Source organism: Amphiura filiformis, chromosome 20, assembly GCF_039555335.1.
Source record: "Amphiura filiformis chromosome 20, Afil_fr2py, whole genome shotgun sequence".
Classification (NCBI taxonomy): Eukaryota; Metazoa; Echinodermata; class Ophiuroidea; order Amphilepidida; family Amphiuridae; genus Amphiura; species Amphiura filiformis.
Window position 1 is genome coordinate 656483 of NC_092647.1, and position 15013 is coordinate 671495.

General features: G+C 37.2%; 1 protein-coding gene across 7 annotated transcripts in view; it reads left to right on the plus strand.

The window, feature by feature from the left end:
• Window positions 1–15013, plus strand: part of LOC140143056 (SWI/SNF complex subunit SMARCC2-like) — a 216364-nt gene that overhangs the window by 104501 nt on the left and 96850 nt on the right. The window lies entirely within an intron of this gene.

Here is a 15013-nt window from a genome sequence, read left to right on the forward strand (position 1 = left end):
TCACAATAATGTTAGAATCTTGCACAAATGAGATAGTCAACTTAGAAGCCATGCTAACAGTCAGTGGTGGGACAGCAAAGGCACCAAACACAAGTATTAGCAATGACAACTCTCTAGTCCAAAGATTCCCCAGTCTGAAGGCTCCTTAGTCCAAAGGTTTGCTAGTCCAAACATGTGGTTTACCACTTATCCGAATATCGGGTTCTCTACTAGTTGAGGGTTCGCTAGTCCAAATAATAAATAGGTTCTCTAGTCCAAAAATATAATAAGACTCGCTAACCCTAACACTAACCCTAAAAAAACCCTAACCCTTACTTTATATTTGGAATAGAGAACCTTCGGATTAGCGAACTTAATTTGGTTTTCAGACTAGAGAACCTTCGGACTAGAGAACCTTCTGACTAGCGACCCTTCGGACTAGAGAGAAGTCACAGTGTTAGCAGTCAAGTTAGATCAGAGAAGGTGCTTGAATCTTATGCTTACTTTTGAGCCAATGGGCTATCCCAGAAAACAAATGCACTGCCCCCTATAGAGGAACAAATTTTCAATGAAGGAGATTTCTTTATTACAAGGTTTGCTTCCTGAAAATGACTGGAGTTCCAGTTACCAATGTTACTGGAAAAAGTTTGGAAATGCAATAGAATTTATAAAAATCACGGAATTGTCTGAAATAAACCTGTCAAATTGAGGTTTTTCGACTGTGAAGTATTTTTTGGTTGTTTTCTTTTTTCATATTTAGGCACCTGGATTTCCAGGTTTTCGCAGGATTTCCAGCAATCCAGCAATTTTATTGAATAGCCCAATACAATGTTTGTACTCATGGATTCTCCTGGATAAGGAAGTTTCTGATAATTGTCAGTTTACTCATAAAAACTTGTGATGCTGATCCAGGCTGCAACGGGTATTCTTGGTGTAGGCTGATAAGGATACTGCATTAAGTGATCTTATGTACTAATAGCGCTGTATAATAAATATGGCTTTGTTTTTTCAACCACAGCTCAGGTCAGAATTAAGTTTGTTAGTGAAAAGTACAACATTTGTGGCCAGTGTTCGAATTTAGGAAAAATAAATGGTTGTCCCACGGACAACCAGATTACAATTTCTGGTTGTCCGTCTAAGTTTTTGGTTGTCCGTAGGCCTACAAATGTGACTTTTGGCTAGATTTAAGGTTGTCCGGCGGACAACCGAATCAGTATTTTTGGTTGTCCGGCGACTTTTTTAGTTGTCCTGGGCAACCGGACAATCAAAATTTCGAACGCTGTTGGTGGCTCAGCTTTCCTACACGTTTGCACCGTATCCTTCATGATATGATTAGTTTTATTTGATGGAAAACAAACTAATCCAGTTGTCATGTTCAAATCAATAATCTAAGTGACATAGATATATCCATTTTATGATTGAAACATGTTGCTATCAATTTACCATGTAACTTCATCCAGATTCAGTGCCTGCCCCTTTGCTCATTGGCACATATAATCGCCTTCAATCTGTACTCATGGGGCAACAAATCCAAATCATCCATGTTCAACTTCTTTCCCGCCCACTCATAATTGCCATGGTTACAAACCGTTTTGTAACAAAACATTTTAAAAAGTTTTTTTAAAGATCAACATGAATCCATTGCTTTTTGTATTGTATCAAGGCGACAGGTTAAATCCTGGTGCAATGACTTTAGCATGGTCTATAGATACCTGGAGGGTTTGGTACAAAAGTTGAAATTTGTGTCAAATGATTGTAAAGATGATGATTGTTTCAAGATAGAAAGGATTCAAAAATGACTTTGGGATATGATGAAGATTTGATTTCATCATCGTGACTTAGCTGGCCTTTATATTACGATATGATGGGGAAGGCTTGAGAGGGATGGGATTATAGGCTTTGTGCTGGGGTAAGCTTGGGACATTCAGTTGAATAGAATCACTGGAAGTGTTTTACTCGTAAGTTCATAGAGTGTAAGATAGAGAAATTTGAGACAAAGTGTACAAAACCTTTATAGTGGCTTCAATGGGGGGAGGGGGAAGGGGGCTCGGACAAAACCAAATTTTGTTGATGACCTGTTCTGGAGGGTGCCCAAGGGGTTCCCCGATGTCAGAAAATTTGGCAAAGAATTAGTTAAAAACTGCCATTTTTTGGTGTATCCTTCGTGTAGAGAGCACCAAACAAATCCTAACTCTAATCCTAACCCTAACCTTTATCCTTACCCTAACCCTAAATCCTAATCCTAACTCTAATCCTATTAGTAGTTCGTGCTCTCTTACACTAAGGATAAACCCATGGGGGGGGGGGGTATCTGATTACAATTTTTTTCTTTACCAGGAAATATTGGGGGCTGAAGGGTATTCAAGCTAGCCCCTGTGCCCTAGGAATAAAGGTGATCTGTCCATGTAGAATTTATTTTCCAAATCGACCCTTCAATGCAAGGCTCGAACAACCCCTGCCCCTTCGATAGACTTGTTGCAAAAAATGGCTCAGTTAAATAAGGGTTAATGATCAAAAGTTAAGTGCAAAGTTTTACAGTACAAAGCAGGCCTGTAGCCATTAATTTGGGGAGGACGGTGTTTTGACAAAGTGGACTTTCTTTTGGGTTGATTTATGAAAAAGTGGACTTTGAAGGGGCACACAATTGGGTGTCTTCTGGGAGGATTTTGAGGTGGTCTTGAGCCAATTTTGGTAATTAGGGGTGGAAATTTTGACATTTGCAGGTATTTTGGGCAGAATTGAGTGGATTTTTTTATTTATCTTGGTGCATTGGGGGATGTCTGCCCCACTTTCCTACTCGGCTCTGCTTCCTGCAAACCCCAGCAATAGAAAACACTACAGCATTTCACAAATGCGCCATGATTAAAAATAGCGACTTGGTAATAAAAGTGTGACTAAAACAATCTTCCATAGCTTGTGAGAAATGTTTGCCACATAGAAAACAATGATCTGGATAAAATAATAATAATCATGTGAAAAATCACAGAGTGACTGGGCATAGATTCATATAATCAATACTGGCTAGAAACAAGTTTATTTACATGGTAGGTATGTCAACAGAGGAGTTCCCGCACTATATCGTCAACTCAAAATGTGCTTTCTCATGGTGAAAAGAACATTCACAAATTAGACTTGGTGAGACTGATGAGAGTTGCCACCTGAGGTACTTTTACCTGCACAATTGAGCTACTATAACATGGCCTACAGTGCCTTAGAAAATATTGTTGGGGTTTGCAACAGCAATTTCCCATTATTTTGCTTTAAAGAGGAAGTTCCACTAGAGGAGTTTTTGTGGGGTGAACCAAACCTGCCTGGTTATCAAATTAATCAGTTACAAGGTTATCTCTGAATTTGACAGGTGCTAATTGATGCCTTTTTGATTAGAAATTGGGCTGCTTTAGCACCTCCCTTGTACCATCTTGACTAGACTGTTGCAATCATTTGTCAGTCATTTGGATTGACGACTGAGAAAACTATGTTGAAAAAAAGTGGCAGACTTTTGCAACCAGAATGCACTTGAACATTGAACTTGCACTGAGACTGTGCAGTTGTGTCCAAATTGCAGTTTTGACCGAGTTTGTTGTTTTTAGAACTGTGGCGCATAACTAAGTCGCAAGGGAATATTTCCCGAGACCCCTACAATATGAGCTGTAAATTATTCAGTCGTCACTATGAAGCATGGCCTGCAAAATTGGCAACCCTGTGCCTCAGTAAAAATTAAGAATAAGAAGGGACAGACTTCAAAAATGAAGTAGTAATGGGCCATTCCATTTAAAGTCTATACTCCCCCTGTGGAAGATTTTGGATATATCTTTCACAGGAGGAGGACGAGTATAAATTTCAAATGGAATGAGTACATTGCATAGGGCAGCTATTTGAATTTCATACACCCTCTGAAAAAAAAAATTAACCTGAATCTTTCATATAGGAAGGGTGACCTGGGTGAGTTTCAAATAGTGCTGGATGATGTGCTAATTCCATTTAATTCACCCTTATGGAAGATATTTCCAAAATCTTCCACAGGAGGAGGGTGGACATTGAATAGAATACCCCAATGAACTTTGTTTAATGTCTTACCTAGTGTACTTTTTCTATCAAGGATGTGAGTACAGTAGCGCTGAGGAATACTTCCTATACTTACCGTGGAGATTGAAATCCAGACTCGACTTCAACTACCAAAAATCCTGTTTTTTTGCTTTTGTCGCTTCAGTGAAGTAGCACAGTTTAATCTGTATGGGCAATCTTAATAATGGGGGAGACGTTTGGTTATGCAGTGGGGATACATGAACAACATTCTGGTTCGGTAATTTTGATGCTTTTTCCTCTAATGATTTTCAAGCTGTGATCCGGGCTTTGATTTATTTTTCCTCTTGATTATTAAAGTTGACAAAGAGGGAGCAAAACCATTATATTTGTAGAGTATTTTTGGCCCTCTTATCGTGTTAAGATTATAAAACGATATAAACATGCAAAAAACAACAAAATCTACAATCCCATTTTTCGGGGATTGTAGGTGAAAGAAAGGAGGGATTAAGAGAAAAGAGAATATAGCATAATTTACAAGTATTGAGTAAACATTTTTCAGAGATCTTTTTCCTTCTTTGAATAACATCAGGACTGGTATATATTAAATTTTATCAAAAAACGTTAAAAACATGAATACAATTTTTGACTTTTTCAACATAACTGATATTTAATACTTAACAAAGATGTTCCTTGTTGTGGGCCGAAGCTCCAAATTAATGACATCACAGTTTAAAACATTAAATTGAAAATGGCAACAGTGACAGAAATTCAAAATGTTGTGTTTAGAAGCTTTTAGAGGAGGGTGGTTTTGGGAGGGGAAGTGAATTTCTTGGAAGAAGCGAAATCTGAACATTTTCCTAATAATAACTTTTTGGAATGTTTCATGATTTTCACTTTCACTAGGGAAAGCTGGACCTGGGTTAAAGCCCCTGAGACCATGGACAGATGCCCCAATGACATCACTAAACCGCTGTTTAAGTTGAAAACATTAAAGTTTAGGTGTTGGTTGAAAAAGAATATATTAAAAAGTTGAACCAAGTGGAAATGACCTATTTGTTTGGTGTTAAGACATACTTCCCACACATTTTATATGTAAATTGATTCATGAAAATTACTTAAGAATTTTAAATGCCATTAGTACTACAAAAGGTTTTGATCTTGATAAAAATATAGTCTTAAGTCACATACCCGGGCACATACCAAACCACTTGGTGGACAAAAGTTTTTGATTAACGCTTATGAGCAGGAACAATTCTATAATAGCCACTACTTCATTATAAGAATCAGAGAAATGACAGAAAGATTGCCATCTATTGTTGCATTTGGGTATGTTCAGCATGTTAATGGCAGAAGATAGACTGGGAAAATGCAGCGGTGGACCTTTTCGGCCTACATTAAGCAACAATGGGCGGCTTAGCATAAAGAGTTGAACAAAGGCTGACTTAACTACAAGACAACGGTTACTAAGACTAAGAGAAACAAACAACCAGTTTGTCAAATTCAATTTGTTTGATCTTCAGGGTTAACTTGACTCGTACCTGATCAGCACTGGTTCTGTGCAGTTTGCCGTCCCTTTTTCTAATGTCTGTGCTACGTCAAAACATTTAGAAACTTACTGTTTTTGAAAGTTTTAAAAACTTTAGGACTCTGATCATGATGAATGAAGTAGTCAGAACTTAAAAACATGCACATAAGGTCCAAACTTGTATCATAGTTCATAGTGTAGTTATGGGATTTTAAAAAAAGTCAAACATTTGGTGCTGCAATGGTAACTGTAACAATAGGCATTTGTTATTTTGTTTTGTCTGAAAGTTTTCTGTTGTCATGGTGACACAATAATATGTTGTGCAATAGCAAGGACCCCATGGCAAATTTGATCACAGTTTAACGGTGAGAAATGCATTGTACTAAACAAAGTATGTGGAGTCATGTCAATTGTGAAAAGAAGCCAGCTTTTCCCCCACGTGCCAACTTCCGACTAATATTGTATGTTTCATGGCTAATTTAACTTTATTATCAACATAAAATAAGTTTGAATAAGCATGCTCTTGTTGAACTTTTTATTATTATTTCTCCTTTTCAAACGTTAAAGATCTCCTACTATCCAAAGTATGTACAAAATTCTTTGACGAGGAGTTTCCCCAAATTGTATTGATGAGAGTTTCTCACAAATGTTTTCACATGCTTTGATCCGCCCAGACATAAAAATGACATGAAATTTAAACGTAAACACCGTGCAATCATGTCAAACATTCCTCCCCTCCCTTTGAGTCAAAACCCCAAGAAACACTAAACACACACCTTCTATCCATAAAGTGCCCTAAACAAGTCCCAATTTGCCTCTTCATGCATACCCCTTCCTCTTTCCTACCACTAAGCACAGAGTCTGTCAAGTAGTGAAATAACATCTGCTGGCATATCACAAGAATCATTGTAGAAAACATGATTATGATCATGTACGTGGAACATTTGGGACCCAGTTAAAGTAAACATTTGGATGCTAACCTAGAATGGTTGGTTCCATAGGTATTTTATTTCATCTTATGATGTTACCTAGATGAAGACACCAATTCGCAAACACAGGTGCATGGTGGTTATGTGAGAGTTTATAAATTTTACTTTGCCCTTCAACTTTTCCCCTGCTGCATAATTTCTCTGGTTCCTTTAGTGTACTTTCTTGAGTATTCAAAAGTATGCACGTACCGCAAGATTGCTTCTTCATAGGGCATATACAGGTTACTCCAGAGTTACTCCTTTCTAAGCGTGCACTTTTAGACCCCCCCCCTCCAAACATAAGGTGTAGGTAAGATAGTAATTCCGTATCAGCTCAGCTTTTGAAACAGGGATGCAACTGTGAGGGAGGTGGGTTATTTTGGGGAGTTAGTATTAGGGTTGATATTTGCACAATTATAGGGCATTTTCATGTTGATATTAGCATTAAGGTTCATATTTAGATCCGGCTGAAGTCCATACCCCCCCCATGGAAGACAAGACCTTAATCTTCTACAAAGGAGTGTACCATTCAGGTAGCTTCCTAGCACTTACCAATCAATTCTCTGTACAAGTAAGCTAAAAATACTGATTCTGTTTTGTTAACAAAACCGGATATTTATTCCTGATATGGCTTTACTTCTAAAAGGGGTGCATTTAGTAGTTGTATATAATACCACTTTACTATCTCATATCAAAAATGGAACAAGTGAAATCCAAGAAAGTCATCTTACAAAGGCACACAGGGATACCATGCACCTTTGTAACAATCCCATGATGCATTGTAATCTCTATATGACTTAGATGAGATTCTGTGATGTACCATCTCAATATCGTAAAAACCCATCAAGTGATGCACAATGCATTGTGTGATCACAGCAAAATTATCTAGTGCAGACATGTAAGTAACAACAGCTAGCTTAATTTTTTCGCCGAGCTGATAGACGAGTTACTGGCAATAAAAAGGGACAAGATATCATCGGTTTATCCGATTAGTTCTAGCGCAGGAAATGAATTAGTGTTAACATTTGCCTACTGGTAAAAAGTCAAAGAGATATAATTTGTTGTAGATTAGAAAACAAGTGAGCATACAGCTCATTCATTCATTCATTCGAACAGCTGTGTATATGTTATAGGGTTTCGTTTTTTATCCGTAATGTTAAATGGTTGTTATCAGGACTTGCAATTAACTTTTTTATGAACTGGTCCACCGTTTTTGCTTAGAACAATTGCTGTGTTTCATCCATTTATTTATTTCCACAATTCACATTAAAAATACACACTAAAATATCATTACATCAAAATACCATCAAAGAAGAGGAGATGTGCAAAAGGCCAGAGGTAGCCATCCCCTTTAACAGAAAAGTTACCAAACAGAAAACACAGCAAAATAAAATGTTTTTCAACTTGCCCACATCAACTTGTCATTACATTTTTGATCTAAAACCATGTAATCAATCAGTTTTTCATAAATTCCTCTTATGGTAATGGTCAAACACCAGAAGGTAAAGAAATTTACTCAAAAATATGATGCAAATTGCTCAAATACAGCTCTGTTAAAATGGGCAACATCAGCATTTATGTGAGGGCTGTTTTTACAACTGGACACATGGGCAAGTACCTGGTTTTTGCCAACAGACAGGTGCTAGGAAAGGTTAGGCTTGACACACACACCTGTTTGTAAATACCTCCAAACGAGGATCTAACCGAGGACTCGCACACCCGTTTTTAATCGACACTGTGGACCTCACACAGATACACCAGACAACTTACTATCCAACTGTGACCTGTCCTATACCCCCTATGGGGGACCTATCTTATATGCTATCTTATATGCATATTTGCACCATTTACGTCATCCTGGTCATAGTAACAAACCGAGGACATCCTCGTTTGGAGGTGTGTCCTTGTTGTATGGTGTGTATCCATATGTAGGTCCTCGTTTGGAGGCATTTACAAACGCACACCCACACCCCAATTCAGCCGATTAAAAATAACGGAAACAAGGCCTTAATATAGCGTACATTTTCCACAGATGTCCCTACAACCTCTGATAAGCATTGTAACTCATGATTTGAAGCTGAACCCATTGAAGTGCACATTGACATCACTAGAAAAAAAGGCACTAATTATGGGCTGGTCACAGGCTTCAGGCCTCCTTGTATTGAAGCATGTAGAATTTGTATCTTTGTGGAATGACTAGTATAGTAGACATGATATACACCAGGCACAAAAAGAAACTCATCAGTTATATTCATCCTTGCTGTTCAATAACTTAATAATTTTGGATTATTCTGAAATATGCATTTTGTTAATTGGACTTTTCTTTCTCATTTGACACCCTGTTCGTGAACATTGAGCAAGTATTGACCAAGATATGCGCCTCCAAACTCTCAAACCCCAAAATGAAAAGTTGTAATTTTAACGATTCAATTGTGCCTGTTACACTGTGTGCTTTATTGATTGGCCCGTGGTGCTTGTGTGTAATACAACGATGCGTTCCCATTGAAAATCGTTGAAAATGCAACTTTTGATTTTGGGGTTTGAGGCTTTGGAGGCGCATATATTGAGTCAATTCCTGTTCGCTTTTTCACGAAACAGGGTGTCAAAATGAGAAAGCAAAGTCCAATTAACAAAATGTATATTTCAGAATAATCCAAAATTATCAAGTTATTGAACAGCAAGGATGAATATAACTGACGAATTTCTTTTTGTGCCTGGTGTAGAACCTTTACACTTCATGCTCAGTCTAGATCTTCAAGTTAACTGAATTCAGACTCTTTCATACTGGGCAACATCTAAGGGATGAAATCAAAACACGACCGGTGGTTGACCATCAGTTCCGTCCGGTTTCTATTGTTCTAAACAATGGAAACCAGGCGGAATTGGCGGTCAACCGCCGGTCTTGTTTTGATTTCATCCCTAACATCATGTTCACCTGAGAATGCCCAACAAAAATGAAAGGTAGAAAACAGCAACAGGCAGTTGAAATGCCAAACAACATTGGAGCATGTTTTCTGTTTATTCAGTACACAAGTAATTGCCAGTCGTGGCGGGTCGTGGCCCAGTTTTTAATTTTAACATATCGCTGACCCACATCTTTCAATTCTTTATTTTTGCTGACCTAAATAAGTAATTATGTGAACAATGTACAATGTTTTCCATTTCTAATGTGGCGGTGACTGGTGCAATTCTTTTAATCACTGAGTCTTACACACAGATGAGAAAGTAGAATCTTAGTGGATCTTTGGGAATAGTTAAAAGGTGATTAGTCAACCGTTCAGTGATCTGGAGCTGAAGCTAATTTCACAAATCACAAATGGCTGAAAGTCTGGGGGTTTTTCCAACATTTGCTTTGGGCAGGGGTATACATCTAACCAATTTTCCTAGAAGAATAAAGTAATATAATTTCCAGTCCGGGTGAATGCAGTGGCATAGCTAGGACTTTTTCAGGGGGGGGCAAGGCAAATTTCCAGGGGCAAACTTTGATGAAAATGGTCAAAATCAGGCCTCTCACAGAGGGGCAAGACTTCTCACAGGGGGGAAGCTTCCCCTTGCCCCCCCCCCCCCCCCACGCTACTGGGTGAATGCCGAAAATGGATTCTTCCCTCATACTATACAAGTTTTTTGTGCCCACCTTGTGAACTTCTGCAGAAAAAAAGTAATGACACAGCACAACCAACTTTCACATTCATGTCGCAACAAAACACAACCCAGAGTCCATATTTCAGTACCTCAAATTAGCCGTAAACAGTCAAAAGATTTAAACAGTGTTTTATCACAATATTTGTAAAGCATTTATTGGAGTGCATTGACATTTTGGTATTTTGAATGCTCAGATCTGTTTCTATATTATTTTGATTTTGTTTGCCCCATACCTACCCGTACTGAGCTGGCTGGAATAACCAGACTGCGTGGGCATAAAGATGGCAGTACCTCATAGCAAGGGCAAGCAAACAGGGACCTGGATGGCTTAGTTGGTTAGTTACTGTTTCTGCTGCAAGTAAATTTGAGTCAAAAAGCATTTTCAGATGTGTTTTAAAGTTACCCAAATTTGACATAAAAATTGTATCTATAGAAATAGGTCAAATAATAACATTCGGAAAAAGCTTTAAAAAGGATGCTACAGATCAAAAGTTGTTTTGAACATTTTCTCATCTTGGGGGTTGCAACATCCCCGGTTAATGTGCTCATTAAAGTGCAACATTTTAACATGTCTTTTGCAATTTACAGTAACTTTAATGTAACTTTAGGCACTCATATTTTTAAGCCCTAATCCATACCTTATCCCTAAACTTATATATACCCTATAGTCTAACCTACAACCTAAGCTTTAATCCTAACCCTAAACCTTAACCTAACCATAATCTTAAACCTAACCATGACTATAACCTAACTGTAACCATATAATCTTAAGCTAACCCTAATTTCCCTAATCCTAATGCTAGCCTGAACCGTAATGTTAACACTAGCCCTAATTCAAACTTAAAGTACCCTAAACCATAACTTGAACCATTTTTGGACTAACCCTTTGGACTAGGGGTTGTTACCCATTTCAGCATATACTGAGGGGTATCAAAAGTTTTAGAAATGCCCAGAAGTGAAAGAGCTATATCAATGAAATTTTGTCAGTGCAATCACTGGTCCTTATGTACACTATGATGCAAAAATGGCCTCATAAGAATGTTTACTTTTTTTACAGGCGCTAGATGTCAGTACCTGCCTATGTAACCGCATAACCAGCAAAATGGAGAAAATTGAGGCATGTAGCATGATTAAGTTCCATTTTAAGTGTTACAGTGCCCAAAAAATCTGATGAAATAAAAATTCATTTTCCAAAAAGCAACAGTGACAATATCACAATCACCACCGAAGATAACTTTCATTTCATCATCGATTTTCTAGGCACTGCAACCCTTCAAATGCAGGATCTTAATAACGCTGCTTGCTTCAATTGTCTCAATCTTGCAGTTTATGCGCAGTAACTGGGGCAGCAGGTTATTAGCATCTAGCGTCGCCTGTAAAAAAAGTAAACATTCTTATGAGACCATTTTTGCATCATAGTGTACATAAGGACCAGTGATTGCACTGACAAAATTTCATTGATATAGCTCATTCACTTCTGGGCGATTTCTAAACTTTTTGATACCCCCTCGTATAGCTTGTCTTACATCAGAAGTAGCATATGGCATTATACCTGCAATGGGAACACCGTTAAAGTGTAACCTTTTTCTGACGGATTCTTAGTCAGCACAAGGGCCAACATGCATAGTAATACTTCAATGTATCACCAGGTAGCTCTTCTTACTTCGGAAGTATCATACAACATAATACCAATCATATGGGAAAACCATTACAGTTTTTACCTTTTCTGACTGATTCTTTATCAGCAGTGGGGCAAACGGGTGACCCACCCTAGGGCTATTGTGTAATATTGTCTTCTGGTTCCCATGGTAGCAGCAATAATGGTAATACTTACATTTCTGATGAAGTTAGGCGCTATAAACTGCATGAGGAAAAAGTTAGTGAATTCAGCCTTTTTTTTTTTTTTTTTGTTCCATGAGATGAATTTCTTACTTCATTTCTGATTGGAGTACTGTCAATATTGCAGATATCAAAGTTTATAAATATTTAAAATTGAATTTTTCTTGTTTTTCTTGGTTCTAAAAATTTTGATACTTTTACCCATAGTGGTATCTCATTAATAATCAACATATAGGCAATGCCATGAATGTGGATGTGTGCCAAAAGTATGAAAGAAATGGAATGTGTTTTATTGTGTTCATTTCTTATTCAAATGTTACATGTTTTGGAAGTAATGTGCAAACTCTGCCCAACCCCCACAGTTACAGTACTATTCACATTCACATGTTGATCAATAATCCGTATGGATCTCGTGCCAAAATTTTAAATAATATTTTGCTATTTGGTAGATACATAATTTTTGGTTTCCCCATATTGCAGTGAAGTATTTGATTGCTGATCTTTTTATACCATCCAAGATTCTAGGAACATGTTTGAATTACTTGGGTGTATGCACCATTAACTACACAGAGATACACAGATCTCAGTAAGATATTGAAATGCTTTGCATGAAATAAAGTCTGCACAAAAAGTAACACAGCTGTTATAAATATGCCTATAGATTCAGAACTAATAATTGTTTTCACAATATTTCAACATTGAGAGAAGGATGATTTACTTACACACATTTTGATACCCCATTCGTCAAATGACGTTCAATATTAACAACACAGTAGTGCTTTCACAGAAAAATACCCGAATTTGAAAGTTGCAGTTTACAGCGATCAATGGTTATAATGCCAGCACTGTAACATGTAAAGCCCGCCATTATCTTCGCGCTTACTTCAAATCAATACAAATAACTGCAACTTTTAAATTGAGGTATTTTTCTTTCAAAGCACTGCTGTATTGTCAATATTTCACAAAATTGGACAAATGGGGTATCAAAATGCGCGTAAATAAATCATCCTTTTTTTATGTTAAAATATTGTGAAAACAATTATTAGTTCTGAATCTATAGGTGTATTTATAACAGCTGAGTTACTTTTTGTGCATACTTTAGTTAAGCTCTGGTAATCAGGTAGATACTCAATATTTTAAAACCTCAAGTATTTGAGAAAAAAAGCTTTTAAAGATGCTTTAACCAGTTTTAGACTGTTTTTATAGATTTTCACAATTACATATGTTCAAAGCTTACAGCATTGCATTCCATGTCACATATAGTTGCAAACCAATTCAACAACAAATTTTCAAATCATTCTTAAAGGGGGTAACCCTATTGGTTTTGGATATGGATTGTCTTTAAAATTACATAATAATATCAAATATCGCCTCCTTTATGCTGCTTTGTGAAAAAACGAGAGCATTTTCAGCGTAAATGTGAATAAATAGCCAAATTTGCAATCCAATACCTTGGTATACGTGAATTGCATTCTGGGCAGGCAATGACGAATGCTGACATGCTGTACAATGCCCGGCCCGTATTGAACGGAAAAAAAGGAAACAAAATATATTTCCCTTGCAATATGTACATTTCAAATGAATGGGTTAAAAATGGAGCGGAAAAAAACCTTCCGAGACCGGGTTTTGAACCGGTACCTCTCGGTAAAAAACAAACGCGCTTAGTCAATTGAGCAATTTAGCACACCATGCTTACTGTTGCCGCTTTTCATAACTATATACGGTGCACCGCCTCCTCAGCAGTTAGTGTGGTTCGCTTTTTTCACAGAATGTGTATGACGCGAAACCAAAGTAGCTGTTGCGGTGACTGATATTTCGCTCATAATTCCCTCCCAGAAATCCAAAGTATTTACCATTGTTTACAAACTGGTATACCTGTAAAACCGCTGTGATTCATGATTTCTCCGAAATACATCGACTTGGAGCGTCAAATTTCAGGATAGTAATGAGAAAAATAGTATCTATTATGTGATACCAAAACCTCATCAACAATGAAAAAAATCGGGGATGATGCTGTCGATCGGGTTACGGACCTTTAAAAGCATCAAAATAAATTTTGCTTTAGAATAACTAAACCAATCAATCCTATGCATAATGGTGGTCAGTTTACGATTGTATTCCTGTAACAAATACCGTAGAATTCCGTCTAGAAGCATATATGCCTCTAAACGAGGGTTTTTTTAACGAAAGATATGAAAGGCCAATACCCTTCTCAAAAACATTGCAATAGATTGGTCTTACAAATATACATGTTTGTACAGCCACCTTTATCAGTAATATAGTTGTTCAAACTCCAAATAACGTTTCTGCTGAGAGTGTCTGCCTCTTGTGTCAAAAAAACCTTGTTTAGAGGCATATCTATGCTTGTAGACGGAATTTTACGGTATTACAAAACATTCAATCAGATATTTTCAAGTGTTGTTTAAAATTCGAAAGTTGTTTTCTCCAACCATGGGTTAGCTAGCTTACAACTAGAATGTGAATACCTGCATGTACCAGGAGACTACCATATTGCGCTTGTACCAACTGACTCCAGAGTGCCAACATCAAGACCAAATTAGCATTGCTGTAGCTCTATTTAGAATGGATGTTATAAATATACATGGATTTAATAGATGAGATTTATTAATAAATAGTGTATTGATTAAAGATACAACATGTGATTAAAGACACAAGATTGGTTAATATGATTACATTATCTCCCTTCTCAATTGTAAGTGAACCCATTATTAAGATGACAAAGTTTGTTGAATTTCCGGTGCACCCTCCCCGGCCCACTCCCTTACATTTCCATGACTTGGAACATTTTACCACACCTATGTAGTATATTCTGTTAAAAATGCTGTTTAAAAGTTTTTTAAAGCAACCTGTTTAATGAGTGAACTGAACAACCAGTTGCTATATGGGGCCATAGTGGTCAGCGAAAACCTGTAAAGTGTGCTGAGGCTTGTGGAGCAACATCTTTGTGTCGCGCACAATAAATCACTGTGCTCTTTTTTAATTACTTAAACATGGTGTTAAGAATTTTAAACAT